At 41.2% G+C, this 18,623-nt stretch overlaps 1 protein-coding gene across 1 annotated transcript in view; it reads right to left on the bottom strand.

Annotated features, from left to right (window-relative positions):
- The window catches only part of LOC134480541 (uncharacterized), a 176,920-nt gene that overhangs the window by 107,374 nt on the left and 50,923 nt on the right, over positions 1-18,623 (bottom strand). The window lies entirely within an intron of this gene.

The following is an 18,623-nucleotide window of genomic DNA, read 5'->3' as shown; positions in this document are numbered from 1 at the left end:
AAGACTGAAAGAGAGGTTGCACCTTGAAGGTGAAGGCTGGCCCTTCAGTGCCTCTGCAGCCTGAGGCAGAGTTCTGTTGTGAACACAAGAGCACTTGGCCAGAGATCATAGGGGACTGCATTTTGCTTGAGCCCTGAGACCTGGATGAGCAGAGGCCTCCACAGTCCTGATAAAGGGAAGCAGAGCCACATAGATGTGAGGGAACAATGGATCTTTGAACTGCATGTTCTCCACCTCATTTATCTTGTATACATAATATATGTAAATGACAAGGGCATCCTACTTTATCACATCTAGTCTCTCTATCTGTTAAAGCATGTGCAAATGTAAATACAGTAGAGTTAGTTCAGCAATACATTGTATCCCATTTTGTTAAAGAACTTTGTTTTATTTCTATTTATATATTTTTTCTTTTTCACTTTACATTCTGCTCACTGACTACTGATACTTAATTACTCTCCCACAATCCTTCCCCAATTCTCCTGGCACAGTCTTCTCTGAGTGTATGAGGGCCAACTGTCTCAGTACCTCCCTTCTTTAACCAAAGCCTTTCCTGGGGGCATTCGTGAGGATGCTGGTTTTGAATGCCTTGGACTTGGCTTTCTTCATGCTCCAATTTGCTGGCTTTCGGGAGTTTGTGAAGAAATGTCTGTGAACTTGGTCCTTCATCCAGATGGTACACAAGAGGCAATGGTTTTGTTAATATTTTTGAGAGTATATTTCATTCAAACCTATCCTACTAATATCCTAACAATAACAAAGGTAATGGGAGGCTACACATCTATTCCCTTAGTTTTCAGTTCTTCTCAGAGCAGCAGTGTAGAAGCCCACAAAGCTGGAAAAGTGAAGTGAGGTCAGGCAGGGGTATTAAGACCACAGTCCTACATTCTTAGAGTAACTCCTAGGGATTTACCATATCCATACACCCGTAGCTCCATATGCACTGGACCCCAGGGAAGTGCTCAACATTCATTGCTTTTGCCTCGCAGTTTGCCACAAATGTTAGAAATCTGAAAACTTCAGGAAAATTGAAGATGTGAGTAATCCCAGTGACTGGAGTAAGCTCAAACAGTCTGTGACAACAAAGAACTGATTGAGCATCCAAGAGACAAGACGCTCACCAGGATCATAGTTTTATCCCAGTAAGAAAATTTGAATAATAAGTCTTTAGGTGAAAAGATAAATTAGGAGGTCATAGACCTAAAAGTTTTATCCTTTGCGCTCAGGGGAGCAGCCATTCTGTCAGCCTTTCCTGGCCCTCGGTCACAGGATCAGAGTTGTCACCTGGAAGCTGGGTTATCTGGAAGGCACATAATACATATCCACAGACTCCTCTTTGGGTACAAACTGATAGGCAACTTCAAGGCTTAAAGTCATTCTCTCTCTCTCTCTCTCTCTCTCTCTCTCTCTCTCTCTCTCTCTCTCTCAGCTTGAGGCTGCACACACGCTGCATTCTTTTGTGCACTCTGCTTTTTTATTGCAGTTTTCTTTTCTCAAACTCCCACAATCATGCACACGTCTGTTCATTACCCTTTCATTCTCACACACACTCTTCATACACACCTTGTACATATCTCACACACACCACATGCACTCTCCTGTCATGTACACACACATAATCTTCATACACACCTCACAAATATCTCACACACACCACATGCACTCTCCTGTCACTCACACACACAGTCTTCATACACACCTCATACATATCTCACACACAGCACATGCACTCTCCTGTCACGCACACACACAATCTTCATACACACCTCATACATATTTCACACACACCACATGCACTCTCCTGTCATGCACACACACAATCTTCACACACACCTCACACATATCTCACACACAGCACATGCACTCTCCTGTCACGCACACACACAGTCTTCACACACACCTCACACATATCTCACACACAGCACATGCACTCTCCTGTCATGCACACACACAGTCTTCACACACACCTCACATTCTCTCCTCACTCATTCTCAAATGCTCTCCTCATGCTCTCTCCCTGGCTCTCACATTTGTTCTAAGACTCGCTCCCTCATTAGCTCCCTCATTCACTCTTCACATTCTCTCTCCACTCACTCTTCACATGCTCTTGTCATGCTCTCTCATTCGCTCTCACATTTGTTCTTACATTAGCTCTGTCATTTACTCTCTCATTCACTCCCTCATGCTCTCTCATTTAGTCTTCACATGTTCTGTAGCTTTTCTCTTGCCCCAGTCCATTATTAATAATCCAAAAGCGGGTAGAAAAAAGAGATTTATAATCATTGCCAAATCAAATGCAAAGAATGACTACATCTCACCAAGAACTAAGAATTACAACTGTTCTCCAAAGTTTCAGGCTTGCCCTATACCCAGGCCTGTGGCCAATATAATAATAATAATTGTAAACCTATCATTATTTAAACTTAACTCTTTACTATTATACTTCAGAGTCCAAAGCTCCGAGATCAGCTAATTGCATTTTCCTGCGACACTCTAATGATAAATGACATAGGCAAAACTGCCAGGCAGTGGCCAGAAAGAATCAAGGTAACCCTTAGCACACTAATTCCACTAGCGTTCTGCTCCTTGCACACAATGACACTCATAAGGGTTCCAGTAGTTAGACTTAGTTTACTAGTATATTATTTTATATATTCTATACTTCCTTAACTAGTCTATAATATTATGTAAAACTTACTTCCTAACTTCAATAACTTTTTCCTTTCTTAGGGTCCCAATGTTGGCTCTAATTCATTTTCTCTTATTTTCTTCAAGCTGTCTTTGCAAGTCAAACCCTAAACTAGAACTACAATTCTGCAGTTATTACATTTTTTTCCAAGATGAGAATACACAGTATCCACCTGGGCCACTAGGGCTGTGCTGTGCTGTGCCCCTATGCATCAATTTCCAATTGTCTAAGAATCATAACATCAAGGAACATCTAGTTTCACAGAATTCACCAGAGCAGAAGGAGAAAGAAGTAGAAAAGTCAGATATAATACAATAATTGTGCACACCAAGGCCAACTGATAGGCAGTCACACACAAATGAAATCTATACAGCCGTTGTCCAGGGCTAAGGTTTGGAGAAATGGAAACAACCAGTTTTTACAAAAAGCTACTGCGGGCTACTGCGATGTCTCCATTGTATGTTGTCCCCAGCATTAGCCAGAACTCAGACAACAAAGGGAGGTCAAAGGATTCAGATTGGAAAGGAAGAAGTCAAAATATCACTGTTGCAGAGGATAGGGTAGATTACATGGGACACCCCAAAAGTTACAACAGAGAACTCCTAACCTGATAAACAACTTCAGCAAAGTGGCTGGGTATAAAATTAACTCAAACAAATCAGTAGCCTTCCTCTACACAAAAGATAAACAAGCTGAGAAAGAAATTAGGGAAATGACACCTTTCATAATAGTCCCAAATCATATAAAAATACCTCAGTGTGACTTTTATCAAACAAGTGAAAGATCTGTGTGAGAAGAACTTCATGATCTGAAGAAAGAAATTGAAGAAGATCTCAGAAAATGGAAAGATCTCCCATGTTCATGGCTTGGCATTATGAAGATAGTAAAAATGGCCATTTTCCCAAAGTGACCTACAGTTACAATGCACTCTCCATCAAAATTCGATTCCAATTCTTCATAGGGTTAGACAGAACAATTTGCAAATTCATTTGGAATAACAAGTAACGCAGGATAGCTAAAACTATCCTCAACAATAAAAGGACTTCCCTGGGAATCACCATCCCTGAACTCAAGCAGTTTACAGAGCATTAGTGATAAAACTGTATGGTATTGGTACAGAGACAGGAAGATAGACCAGTGGAATAGAACTGCAGACCCAGAAATGAACCAGCACACCCATGGTCCCTTGATTTTTGACAAAGGAGACAAAAGCATCCAGTGGAAAAAGGATAGCATTTTTAGCAAAGTGTGCTGGTTCAAATGGAGGTCAGCATATGGAGGAGTACAAATCATCCTCTTCTTATTGCCCTGTGTAAAGCTTAAGTCCAGGTGGATCAAGGACCTCTACATCAAACCAGATCACTCAAACTAATAGAAGCAAAAGCGGGGAAGAATCTTGAACACATGGACACTGGAAAAAATTTCCTGAACAAAACACGAATGGCTTATGCTCTATGATCAAAAATAGACAAATGGGACCTCATAAAGGTACAAAGCTTCTGTAAGACAAAGGACACTGTGGTTAGGACAAAACAGCAACCAACAGATTGGGAAAAGACCTTTACTAATCCTACAACTGATAGAGGGCTAATATCCAAAATATACAAGAACTCATGAAGTTGGACTGCAGGGAGACTAATAACCCTATTAAAAATTGCAGTTCAGAGCTAAACAAAGAATTCATAGCTGAGGAATATGGAGTGGCTGAGAAGCACCAAAAGAAATGTTCAACATCTTTAGTTATGTGGGAAATGCAAATCAAAACAACCCTGAGATTCCACCTCACTCCAGTCTGAATGGGTAAGATCAAACACTCAGGCTATAGAAGATGCTTGCACGGATGTGAGAAATAGGAACACTCCTCCATTGTTGGTGAGATTGCAGACTGGTACAACCATTCTGTATATCAGTCTGGAGGTTCCTCAGAAAATTAGACATTGCACTAGCTGAGGACCCAGCTATACCTCTCTTGCACATATACCCAAAAGATGCTCCAACATACAACAGGGCACATGCTCCACCATGTTCATAGCAGCCTTATTTATAATAGTCAGAAAATGAAAAGATCCCAGATGCCCTTCAACAGAGGAATGGAAACAGAAAGTGTGGTACATCTACACAATGGAGTACTACAGAGATATCAAAAACAATTACTTCATGAAATTCATAGGCAAAGAGAATGAACTAAAACATATCATCCTGAATGAGTTAACCCAATCACAGAAACACACACATGGTATGCACTAATTGATAAGTGGATATTACCACAAATGCTCAAATTCTCCAAGATTCACAGACCAAATGAAACTCAGAAAGGATGACCAAAATGCTGATTCTTCACTCCTTCCTTTAAAGGAGAAGAAGAATCCCTATTGAAGGGATAGGGATGCAAAGTTTAAAACAGAGCTTAGAGGAATGTCCATTCAGAGTCTACCCCACATGTGGCTTATACATACACAGCCTTCAAACTAGATAAGGTGGATGAAGCTAAGAAGTGCAGGCTGATAGGAACTGGATATAGATGTCTCCTGAGAGGCACAGCCAGATCATGTCAAATACAGCGGTGAATGCTAGCAGCAAACCATTGAACTGAGAACTGGACCTCAGTTGGAGGAAGTACAGAAATATTGAAAGAGCTGAAGGGACTTGCAACCCCATAAGAACAACCATGGCTGCCAAGCAGAGTTCCCAGAGACTAAACCAGTACCAACCACTATACAGGGACTGTGCCATGGCTCCATCTGCATGTGTATCAGAGGATGGTCTTTTTGGGCACAAATGGAATGAGCAGCCCTTGGTCCTGCCTCGGCTGGGAAAGTGGATGGCTGGTGAAGGGAATATTTTATAGCAGAGGTGGAGGGCGATGGTATTCGGACTTATTTCTGGAAAACAAGGAAGGAATAACATTTGAATTCGAAATGAAAAATATCCAACTAAAAATCAACAACAACAAAATGGTATTTTGAGCTTCGAATCAAAAAAAGCCACAGTCAGGAAACAGAGAATTGTATGCCTCTGGTTTTCTTCAAATATGCTTGGGGCCCAGGTATGTTCTGGGCCTAGGCTGAACCAAGCAGGTTCCTGCCACTGACTGCTCTTCTATTCCTGTTTCCAGAGGCACCATGTAGATTAATATTGGGCCAGAGATGTGGGAAAAGCTGGTCAGAAGTGGCTTTCTTTCCTGTGGTCTCAGGATTATCTGCATTCCAGGGTGTTCAGCATTTTCTGCCCCGGGATTTGGGTGCAGGATTCCCGATGGCTTTAAACTCCCTTATACCATGTTTATATGTCCTGGGAGGTATTACAGAAAAATTAATGTTTATCCTATTAATTTGGTCAAAACTCTCATCGACAGAGTATAATTTAGAGGTAACTATATATTTGACAGCAAGCATACACAGTGGGTAATGTATGCATGATGAAGTTGAAATTCAGAGTTGGAAACACAGTGCACAGTCACTGTATAAATGCCTGTGAATCTCAGTCTGACTGGGAAGTGATTTGATGCTCAGTCCCCATGAGAATTCAGAGATCCATCCCTCCCTGATAGCTGTGGGACTTCAGATGTTGACACTAATGATCAATAAAGAAGGTTCTTAAGAGTGAAGAGTTTGAGATTACCCCTTTATTGACCAGAATACATCCAATTTACTGGATAGTAACCAGATGCAGGTAGTCAATATATACAGTCTATATCCTTATCAAAATAGAAAAGCAAGAAGAAAACAACAACAGTAAATAACAAATCTTCAAATGAATAGAAGGAAAACCAAATAACCAAAACAATTAAAAATTAACCAAACTTTAAATAGAGGAATTGCACTAAGCATTTTTTGCTGCACCTTTTGCAGAATAGACTTATAGCCTGTGGCTTGCGTTGGAGACATAGTAGACAAGCAGTTAGTGATGGTAATAATCTTTTCAAGAGGAGTGGAAGTAGGTCTGTTTTGTTGGAGTGGGGGTATTAAGGAAAAAGCCATCCAACACTGAGTATAAATGATATTACAGACTTTGTCACAAAGTCTTTCCAATATTGTGAACTGATCTCCATGAAACTCTTCTGGGTGACCCATCAGGACAAGTACAAATTTACACGTGCACAGTCTTTCTGGATGACCAGCAGCTCTTGATTGATATGCATCAGCACTTCTCTGGGTACCTCCAAAAGTGTACACTTGCTGGAGAGAGGCAAGGTGAAAATACAGCGTATTCAATCCAAAGAAATCAAACTAAAGGAGGAAAATGCAGTCCACAATTGCTATGGACATTACAGATGAGATGTTATAGTGGTGTATTTGCTGTGCACACTTAGTTCTCCTCCTGTAGTTCTTCTCTCCAAGGTAGATCTTGTCCTGGACTGTGTCATGTTCGAGTTTCTGCTGGAGAATTTCAGGCCTAGCAGAGCAAGGGAATAAAGATTTAGTGAGCGGTTGTCAATTCAGCTCTCCCTCTTACATCAGCTCTATTCAGTTGGATAATCCAGCATGACCTGTCACCTGAGATCAGTCCCTGCATCCCCAAGTGTCCTAGAGTACCTGTGCTTGGATTTATATCTCACCTTTCAAACTGCTAGAATTTGAACTGTGGACTATGCACTGTACTGGGATTAAGAGAAAAATGAGCATTTTCCCACTGGTCCAGGTATATGACATTGAATAATAACATTGTAGCTATGTCTGAATCTGAGTTCAAGAGAGGTATGAGCAACCTAGAATACCATGTGGATTCCTTCTGGAGAACATGCCCAGAATTGAGGTGAAATTTCTGATTATGTCAGCACTGAAGGAACCCGTCTAGTTTCCATTTGTAACCACTGAATCTGCAAATACACAAAGAAGCCATCTCACTTCAAATTCATGCTCACCGCACAGATCTTGTAATCACTGAGAATGTGCTCCATGCTAATCTTCCCAGCGTACACATGGACATTAAAGGTGATTGTGATGTAGAAACAGAACAGCACCCCTGTAGGTTTATGGCTAGTGCAAGGCAGTTTGTTAGAGGACAGAATAGAAAATGTCCTCAGATCTTTCCGGAGAGATCACAGGAAGAAAGGAGTAGAACATAGCAGGAAATCCAGAGGATCATATATATATTGTTTCATGGGCAAAATTCACATGAACTGTACCAGAACAATACTCTGAGTAGCTCTTTAACTGCCTGAGGCTGAAATCCAGGTGGGGTGGTCATCCACCCAAAAAGGGTATTTATATAGGGAAGGATATTCAAATGGCTTCTTCCAGCCTGTGTTCCTACCTGAACATTAATGCTTAATGTAAAGATTCCCCAGGATTCGCTGGAGGCATAAAAACAAATGTTGAGTGGGATATGTACATAGTGGCCAGACCTATAGACAGCTCAGTCAGTGATGTGCTGTCCTCCCATAAACCGTCATAGACTCAGGGTTCTTTCTCCATTAACAATCTGGCTTAGCAAGTCCCAAAGGCTGTGTAGAGCAGTCTTGTTGCTCAGCAAAGGATCATATATTGATGGTGGACTAGACTCTTGTTCTTGTTCACTCTTTCAGACTTTCCCCAAAGTGTGCAACTTCTTCTAATCGGAGCTGTCTTTACCATAGCCTGAGTGACTTCATGCCCAAAGCTAGAATCATAGGAAATCTCCATAACCAGGATCCAAATCAACAAATTTTCTCCCCGTAATGTGATTGTTCCACAGATAATTTGAATACGTAAGTAAAAGCTTGCATGGGTTATCTCACACTGAATCAGAATCTATGGAAGGGCTCCATCGGATGGTACACTTTTACTCCTTGGCTGATGGACGTCTGGATAGATTCTCCCTCAAAGTTACTCTGGGACCACTACAACACTGATGCTCCCTAGTTGCAATGGCAATACCTACTCCTTGTTGTGGAATCACTGGGTTAACTAAAACTTCTGTTCCACTTTCTGAACATGGCTTCTCATAGGGCTACCTGTTCTTACACTGTCAGACCCATTTGAAGCTCATCATTTCTCCTAACCCATTGAGGCTGAAATTAACTGAGAGAAAATGATGTTGATCGACAGCACTTGCAGAATGCTACACAGATAACATAGAGGAGCGCTTTGGATTATCTGTGCACCTAAAGGGGTTCCTGAAACTGCCCTGTTCTTGCACCACAGCATAGCTATGGGACTTTTTCTGGATGACGATACAATTCCAAGCAACTCAAATTCTCAATGAATAAAATCCAAGCCAAACTCCATGGGGAAGTTGTAGTGTGCCAAGGTAGCTCGAAAGAAATGGTAGCAGGCAATGTGGAAAGCAACCTTGGAGAAGACACAGTGAGTGACATAACCTTCCAGTGGGCTTTCACAATTCACAAAGAATAGAGAAGCAGAATAAACTCATGGATTTTTCTAGAGAAGCCTTGCCCTTACCTCCCAGTACTCCATTCCTTTGATGTGCTCCAAAGGATTTCAATGCAGATCAGTAGTTTTGCCCCTAATCACTTGAAAATCTAACTTTACAGGTGTTTTTGTGTCCTCTTTTTGGGGGTTGCATATGTAAAGGATTTTATTGTCCTGCTTCTACACCATAACAAAAAGGGACCTGCAAACTCTAGGCCTGTACCATTTGTTACCCCTGTGAAACATGACTCACTTGAACATATTTCCACTCCTCCCCCAGACTTCACAAGATAATTCATTCTGAAATTTTTGGAAACAATAAATTAGTAATTTAACTGTCTTTTTGCTGTACAGAGCTAGATGGAGATGCCAAATGACTGGGCAGCTCTATTTCATGTTTCATGGATGTAAAGTGAATGCTTAGAGTACTTTTCTCATGAAACTTGGAAATAGAGGGAAACATACGTTCACTACTGCAAACACACACACACACACACATATACCCACACACACACCACACACACACACACACACACACACACAAACACACACACAAACACAGACACACAGATACACACTTGCATGCACAAATGAAAACTTTGCTCTTATGCAGCACATTTCCTGTTGAGTGAGGAATTAGTGGGAACAATGCTGTGTACAAGTCTCTTAGACAAAAGTAAGATGTGCTGCCCTGGCCTGTACTCATTTCCACTTCAGGAAACCTTTCTATGCAGATACTTGCTGGTCCGACAAGTAAGTTACATGTTGTGCACAGATAGCCTAAACAACACAACATCAAATCCCCAAGAGAGAGATTTCTAGGAAAAGACTCCATCAAGCTCTATGCTGACTCATCATAGGCCCCTCACTAAAACTACTCTGTTTCCTTCATAGAAGACTTTGGAAGCACCAGAGGAGACAGTGACTCATGGTCAGTTCCCAGGAACATTTGATCACATTAGAGTTCCTGTGGTATTAAAACAACCTCAATGTCAGTCAGAAAAAGGCTAAATAAATAACATACAGTGACTTTTTGAAAGGCAGCACTGTGTACAATATTGAGAGGGAATCTATCCTGAAAGAATGCAGTGCCCATGATATAGTCAGCAAAGCAATGTCAGCAGAGGGTTGCACTCTAGGATTCCATGCAATATCATGGTGAAGCCAATAAGACAATCCAGAATCTTCCCGGGGGATAACTCTGTTCAGGTAAAGTGAAGAAATCTAATCCTTATTTTTAAAATAGCTGAAGGGTTTAAGAATGTGTTGAGACAAATAAGAGAGGGGGCTCATCTTGGAACTGGACGAATGATGCAAAGACTGCTGGCCAGCACAAAACAGGAAGCTTCATGTTTGTTGAGAGACCTAGGCTTAAAGGACTAAGTTAGATAATGACTGGACAAAACTGCATGTCATGAACTGGCCTCCCCGCATGCTCCCTAAGATGCAGGTCAGCACAGCAATGCACCTTTCTTGGTGAGAATTGGGGGTACATATGGATAACTTTGTTCTTGAAGCCTCAAGTCTCTCATGCCAACCCTCAGCCTTTGAGAAACCTTTTCCACATCCTTGCTCTTCTAAACAGCTTCAGGTTCTAAGGCCCAGTTATGAACTCTCCAGGAGCACTCAAAAAAGACATGTTCGGATTGAAGGACTGGCAATTCGACATGCAGCCTGGGTTAGGTCATGGCCAAAGGAACAAATAATGTTTTGAACTCATGATTTCAGAATTAGGTGAAATGTAAATAATAATATATAATAAAAAATTTCAAATTCAAGGAATGGTGGAAGGGAAGAAAATGGCAAACTCAAAAACCAGACCAAAACCCAACAGTGAGACTCAATCCACAGAAAATATTTCTATGTAAATAAGCAAACATTTGTTTTGAAATAAGGACTCCTTGGAATCCTGAGAGATATGGTTCTGCAAAGACTCACTATATAGGAGGGGGCAGAGCCTGAGAGCTGCCTGTTTGAGAATAACAACGGTCAAGACCACAGTGACCATTTCTAGGTCACAATAAACAATCCCTGGATAGTTAAAAACATAAAAAACTAAAGATCAAAACAGGGGAAACAAATTAGGTAAAATCAGACTGTTCTCTCTATTACTTAAACTCAGTATGTTCCACATACTTGCTCCTTCAAAGTATTTGTACTGGTTAAGTTTATTATCATGGGCACAGGACAACAGAGTCACGGTACCAGTTGGAGGGACCTGACCATCAAGAGCTGGCCAGGTAAGCATGATGGAATTCACTAGTTCAGGAAGAAGATTCCTACAGTCTGTGCCACAGCTTTGGGCCCAAGAGAAAGCTGTGATGACATTTCTCTTGTTTTGAAAGCAGGTATACTCAATCCTTGGTTTCTATCGTTACATGAATTCCCAGAGGGCATAACTATGTTTGACAGGGAAGAGGATTTATAGCACCTTCTCCCCTCAGGAGAGTCCTGTGTGCCACCAAGGTATACAGAAGGAGCAAAGTGCTGTGTTGATCAGTGTGGGCCTCCATGTACTCATCACTATCATGACCTGCAAACTGATGATCAAACAAATCCTCAGACCCATTCAAAGGTCCCAGACGTCCTGATCCAGAGTAAACCACCAACAAATACTGCCACATATATACACACCACCCATATCCAAACACATTTAGAATGCCAACTACATGCATGGAGGTGCCATAGAATCAGTGTATAATGAACAAATTCAGAGGAAAGAGTGATGACGTGCAGGCATTTCATTCACACACACAGTTGCAGCAAGTGTGACAAGGTCATTCTAGCTGTTGACAGAACCAATGCTAATCCAAGAGGCTCAGGGTCAAGTACAAAAGAGGTTGACCCTAAACACACAGCACCTAGCTCATCTCACAAGCAAATGCCTGCCAAATCTCCTTAAAATCCAGGATGAGAGGTGAAACTCTCTCGTGCTATGAGTAAATCTTGAGGTAGCAGAGAGAGAGCACAAGACAGTGAACAGGTTACTGGGCATAATGACTACCTGTGGTCCCACTCATCATAGATATAAAGATCCAGGATTTGATAAAGTTCATCCCTCTCGAATTGACACTTCTGGATTTCAAATTTGAGTTCCTCCAGTTCCTTTACACACTCCTCTTGCTGACTGATGACATTTTGGGATGATGCCTTCCTACCAAAACCTGTAGACAGATAAACCCAAGTGAATTTGCATATTTGAACCAATGGGCAGAATAGATCATTCTGAATCCGAAAAGGAGGTTGAGGAAGGGGAAATGGTAGAGACTGGGTGAATCCCTGAAAGAGCAGAAAAGCTTTCTTAAAGGTTGATTCTTAAGCTATGTCCCTGTTCCCAACCTCTAATGCCATACACGTGCCACACTCACTATTACACAACCACCGGCACTGAAAGATATAATATGACTGAGACATAAACATCTGCGACATTGTTATATCAGATGTGGTGCAGATAATCCTGGAGTTCATAATGACTTCATAATGTTTAGCACCGTCAAGCTCTAACCAAGTGTGGTCCAGCCCAAAGTGTCTGAGAACTCAATTCATGACTAGGGGTGCATCCTTCCTTGTTCTCACCATCAAGACTTATGTAACGTACAGTAATCTAGAGGATGAAGTGCTTCAACTCCCAACCATGGATGGTCACATAGTTAATCTCACAGTGCCTCCTCCTGCCAATCATTGACACTCATAGTTAAAAAGCTTCAAGAAAAGACACTGAAGTCTTACAACTTTATGGCTTTCACTCAAATTAAAGATCAGGAACTCCTGACTCTTGGTTTGCCTTTGGAAAATCCCAAGGCTCCTGCTTGTAAGGCCTAGTCTTAGAAGGCACATCTCAAACCTACCTCCTTGAGGATGTTCCCCAACTCTGCCCACGACTCACCAAGCCTTCCCAAGAATGATTTCCTCCATCCTGTTTCACTAGAGAGGGGGTCAGCTTCCCTCTGACCTGGTGCGGTCTCTCCTTGATCAACACTTTCCTTCCGAAATAGCCTGAGCAGCTGGCGAAACATGCCTGCTTGTGAACCCAAAGGGAACTGAAGTAATATCCCAAAGGCAATTGGTGTCACCACAACACTGGTGACATCACAGAAGATTCTAGGGATCTCTTAGATACAATAGAGTGTCCAGTAAAGGGCTTACTGGTGATGTCACTGGAAAATTCTATGGCCTACCTACTAACCAGCTCTCCCCACACTGATGAATTTCTGTGGGGACCCTTTCCTCCAGTCTCCCATGGGTCACTGGGAATACCATTTGGCAACCTCTATTTCAAAGCTAGATATGTCTCTCTGCTTCATTAGAAGTCAACAATGCTTTTGCTGCGGAGGGTTTCTTACAACCCTGAATTGGAGAACAGATTTTTCTTAGCACCCAAATCTCTAGGGACCAAGGAGGAGGGAGACTTTTCTTAAAAGTAAATCTACTACTCGAGACAATGCATGTGACATGTATTTCGATTTCTAAGCTTTTTCCCTTTTTCTGGAGGCCAATATATTTCTTCTATACCTCTGAGTGTATAAAACCTGGAAATATTTGCTTACTGTGCAGTCCTTGAAAGCCGACCTTGTTTCCATTTACATATCCATGTATTTCACAAAATCAATGGTCTATAATCCTATTTTTTTGCAATAAAAACTCCTTTTCCTTGGGAACATAGGGATCAACTACAGAGCATATATAAAACAATAAATTTCTGTCTGTTTTATATATTATGGAGGACATCCTCCCTTTCTCAAATATAACATGACAATTAAATTGGACATCAGTGAGCAAATGTCAACCTGGACCTTGTGTTACTACATTGTAACTATATAACCATCACTTCTCCAATATCCTTCTCCGTGAATAGACAAGTCTAGGCATGAGAATATTGGGGACTACAACATGATCTTTTACTTGTAGCAAACATAAGAATCAGGAGGACGGGAAGGGAGTGGAATGGCTTGAGTTCAGGTTGAACCTCAATTTTAATGGGTCCATACGTTCAGGAGGGAGTCTATTTGGCATTGTGATATACGGATTCTGTCTTCTTATCATAGGTGTTATAATAATTCAACATGAATGTGTGCTATAATGCCAGCCCACCTCAGAGATGTAAGAGTGAAAATCATGTCTGACCTTTCTGGGAAGAACTCTCCCTTTTACTACCATCTGGAGTTATACAACATCACTATACAAAGCTCAGAAGAGAGGCGTGCAGATGTGCGGGCCTTAGAAGTTGAGGATCTTTTCTACTGATTAAGCCACTTGTTTTTCCTATGTTATTTTTCCCTTGCTCTTTTACTAATGGTGGCTGACTTCTTTCCTGGCCTGAGGTAAACTGGAGTCCAATCTTTTGGATTACCGAACCTTCTATTTTCGAGATGACAGTCCCACCAAGGGTCCTACTGCATACAGAAGGTATGAATAAGTCTCAGGGGCTGGAGTAAGTTAAAAACGTCTGTTACAACAAAGAACTGATTAAGAAAACAAGAGCCCAGTTCTCATCAAGATCACAGTTGTATGATAGTAAGAAAATGTGAATAGGGCATCGGGTGAAAGATAAATTAATTAGGAGGTCATAGGCCTAGAAGGGGTAGCCTTTGATCTCAGTGGCGCTGCCATTCTTTCTGCCATTCCTCGTTCTCTGCCACAGGACCAGAGACTTCCCCATACAAATGGCTGGCCTTGCCAAAGACCTGGCAGGGCTTCTCCCTGTAGAATAGGACATGTAGAGTCCTTGACGACTCACCAAGGGGTCTCCTCCACACAGGTTCCTTGTTGTCAAAGGGAAATGTTCCTGCAGAATCCTGCCATGGCAGCAGGAATTTCAACCTGGCTGCTCTTGGTCCAGCTCACTGGGTGCAGGCCTGAGGCCCAGGGGTATCTGGGGAAAGAAGCAGCACACACTACCTCACAGCTCTCTCTTTGTTGGATGCAACTGCTAGGACTGTGATAGGATTTTTGTTTCTTTGTGTGTTTATTAGAAATACCTACAAAGCTGATTAAAGTTGCAACATGCCTTCATACCCAGAGTGCAGAATGTTTTTACATCGTTGTTGTTCCTGTTTTATGTTTGGATTTTGTTCTTTAATCCCCTCAGGAAATTTCCCTGTGCTTAGAATGTTAAGCACATGCTCAGGAGGGATGGATTATTCAAGTTAGGCAAAGCTTTTGTTCTCACCATCCACTCCACAGATGATGGCATTACTTACTTTGAAATATGAAAACAGTTATAGAGAAGTAAATTAACCTGTAAGCTATCACAGAAGAAACACATCATGATTGTGGAGTGGCACCCCAGTATTTTGTATTTCCTAAGTTATTTTTATTTTAAACTTTTTTATTGGATTTTTTTTGGGTACATTTCATCTTTTTTAAATCCTTAAAGGTATCTTTTATTCCTCTCCTCCCATTTACAAGGTGGAATTTCACCTGTGATTGTTAGTCCAGATGGTTTGGTCAATGGCTTAGATATCACCCTGGCCTAGTTTCCTTGGCATAATCTGAGTTAGAAGCAGACTCAAAGATTCAGGACCAACAAATAATGAATTCCACTACATCTGGATACCTAGACTCACAGCCAGGAAGGGACTGTATTTCCATTCACTATTTAAACAAAAGATGCAGTTCATTAACATGTAAAAAAATTTCTCATGTATATTAAAGTGTTTACCATGATCATACAGTTTTTCAAATACCTGGCATTCATCTTTTTCCAAATCCTAAAATTTCTTTCTTATTCACAGTTTCTTTTTCTGAATATTTCTTAGTATTATTATCATTATTTAAAATTTTAGTTTTTTAAATATATATACATTTTTTATTCAAAACTTATTCCGTTTTGCAGCTTTTGGTCCTTAAGCCCCCCTGCCGTGCCCTCTCCCATATGTATGGTCCCCCAATCCACGCCACTTAGAAACCCCTTCCCGGACAATCCCCTGCACTGAGGGTCCCACCTTGTTAAGAACAAGGGCTTCCACTTCCACAGGTGCCCCAACAAGGCTATTCTCTCCTACATATGCAGTTGGACCCCTGGGTCAGTCCACGTATAGTCTTTTGCTAGTGGTTTATTTGGTTGGCATTGCTGTTCATATGGGGTTGCAAGCCCTTCAGCTCTTTGAATCCTTCCTCTAATTCCCATAAAGTGCGTCCTGTTCTCAGTTCAGTAGTTTACTGCCAGCACTGACCTCTTTATTTGTCATGCTCTGGATGTGTCTCTCAGGGGAGATGTATATCCGGTCCCTTTCAGTAAGCACTTTTTAGCTTCATCAATCTTACCTAGTTTTGGTGGCTGTATATATATGGGCCACATATGGGGCAGGCTCTGAATGGCTGTTCCTTCGGTCTCTGCTTTAGATTTGGCCTCCTGTGGATATTTTTGTTCCCCATTTTAAGAAGGAGTGGGAGCATCTGCACTTTGGTCATCCTTCTTCTTGAGTTTCCTGAGATCTGTAGATTGCATCTTGGGTAATGTGAGGTTTTGGTCAATATCCACTTATCAATGAGTGCATATTGTCAATGAGGGGTGCTGAGTACCTGGAAGAGAATGAGGGACAAGAGACGCGAAGAAGGACGCCAAGACAAGAGTCTGATCAAGGTGACAATTTTATTTTTCCCCAAGGATGAATTTGTACCATAAAAAGGTAAGAGAGAGAGGGGTGAAGTAAGAAACATTTATGCACGCCAAGGACACAATATTCTTGTGGTCAGGGAATCGGCTGATGTTGACAGGATGTCAGAAAGATCACAGGTTTGTCATATCTATTAGTCAGCAGGCTGTTGGTTTTTCAGAAAGGTTACAGGTCATGACATTGGGTGTCTTAACATCACACATTATCATATGATTATTCATCTTGACCACCACATTTGTATTAGTCTTCTGAGGTGGCTGTGGATTTTCCATGAACCCAGTCATACTTAATGCTAACCATAATAATAACATCAATAATGGAGGGCTTCAAGGCCATTGCTCCCAACAGCATACCAAGTGTGTTTTTCTGTGATTGGATTACCTCACTGTGGATGATATTTTCTAGTTCTTTCCATTTGCCTATGAATTGAACGTAGTCATTGTTTTTGATATCTGAGTGGTACTCCATTGTGTAGATGTACCACATTTTTCAAATCCATTCCTCTGTTGAAGGGCATCTGGGTTCATTCCAGCTTCTGGCTATTATGAATAAGGCTGCTATGAACTTAGTGCAGCATGTGTGTTGTTGTATGTTGGAGCATCTATTGAGTATATGCCCAGGACAGGTATAGCTGTGTGCTCAGGTAGTGCAATGTCCAATTTTCTGAGGAACCTTCAGACTGATTTCCAGAGTGCTTGTACCAGTTTGCAATCCCAGCAACAATGGAGGAGTGTTCCTCTTTCTCCACATCCTCGCTAGCATCTGTTGTCACCTGAGTTTTTGATCTTAGCCATCCTGACTGGTGTGAGGTGGATTCTTAGGGTGGTTTGATTTGCATTTCCCAGATGACTAAGGATGTTGAGCATTTCTTTATGTGCTTTTCAGCTATTCGATATTCCTCAGCTGAGAATGTTTTCTTCAGCTCCGAACCCCATTTATTAACAGGGGTGTTTGGCTCTCTGTACTCTAACTTCTTGTGTTTTGTGTATACTTTGGATATTAGTCCTCTCTCAGATGCAGGATTGGTCAAGATTTTTTCCCAATCTGTGGGTTGCCTTTTTGTCCTAATGACACTGTCCTTTGCCTTACAGAAGCTTTTCAGTTTTATGAGGGCCCATTTGTCGATTCTTGATCTTAAAGCATAAGCTATTGGTATTTTGTTCAGGAAATTTTCCTTAGTTCTTATGTCTTCGGGACTCTTCCCTACTTTTTTTCGATTAATTTTAGTGTATCTGGTTTGATGTGGAGGCCCTTGATCCACTTGGACTTAATCTTTGTCCAGGGCCATAAGGATGGGTCAACTTACATTCTTCTACATGCTTACCTCCAGTTGAACAAGCACCACTTGTTAAAAATGCTATGTTTCTTCCATTGGATGATTTAACTCCTTTGTCAAAGATCAAATGACCATAGGTGTGTGGGTTCATTTCTGTGTCTTCAATTATGTTCCACTGATCTGCCTGTCTGTATGCCAATACCATACAAACTATTGCTCTGTAATACTGCTTGAGGTCAGAGATGGTGATTCCCCCAGAAGTTCTTTTATTGTTGAGTATAGTTTTTGCTATCCTGGGTTTTATGGTATACCAAATGATGGCAAATTGCACTTTCTACCTTTATAAAGAATTGAGTAGGAATATTGATGGTGATGGCATTGAATCTGTAGATTGCTTTTGGCAAAATAGCCATTTTTTACCATATTCATCCTGCCAATCTATGAGCATGGGAGATCTTTCAATCTTCTGAGATCTTCTTCAATTTCTTCAGAAACTTGAAGTTCTTGTCATACAGATTTTTTACTTGCTTGGTTCAAGTAACAGCAAGTTATTTTACATTATTTGGGACTACTGTGAAGGCTGTCATTTCCCTAATTTCTTTCTCAGCCTGTTTACCCTTTGAGTAGAGGAAGAGTACTGAATTGTTTGAGTTAATTTTATACTCAGACAGTTTGCTGAAGTAGTT

This window comes from Rattus norvegicus, chromosome 9 (assembly GCF_021556685.1).
Source record: "Rattus norvegicus strain SHRSP/BbbUtx chromosome 9, alternate assembly SHRSP_T2T, whole genome shotgun sequence".
Taxonomy (NCBI): domain Eukaryota; kingdom Metazoa; phylum Chordata; class Mammalia; order Rodentia; family Muridae; genus Rattus; species Rattus norvegicus.
The sequence above is the reverse complement of the archived record's forward strand: the minus strand, read 5'-3'. Positions and strand labels throughout refer to the sequence as shown.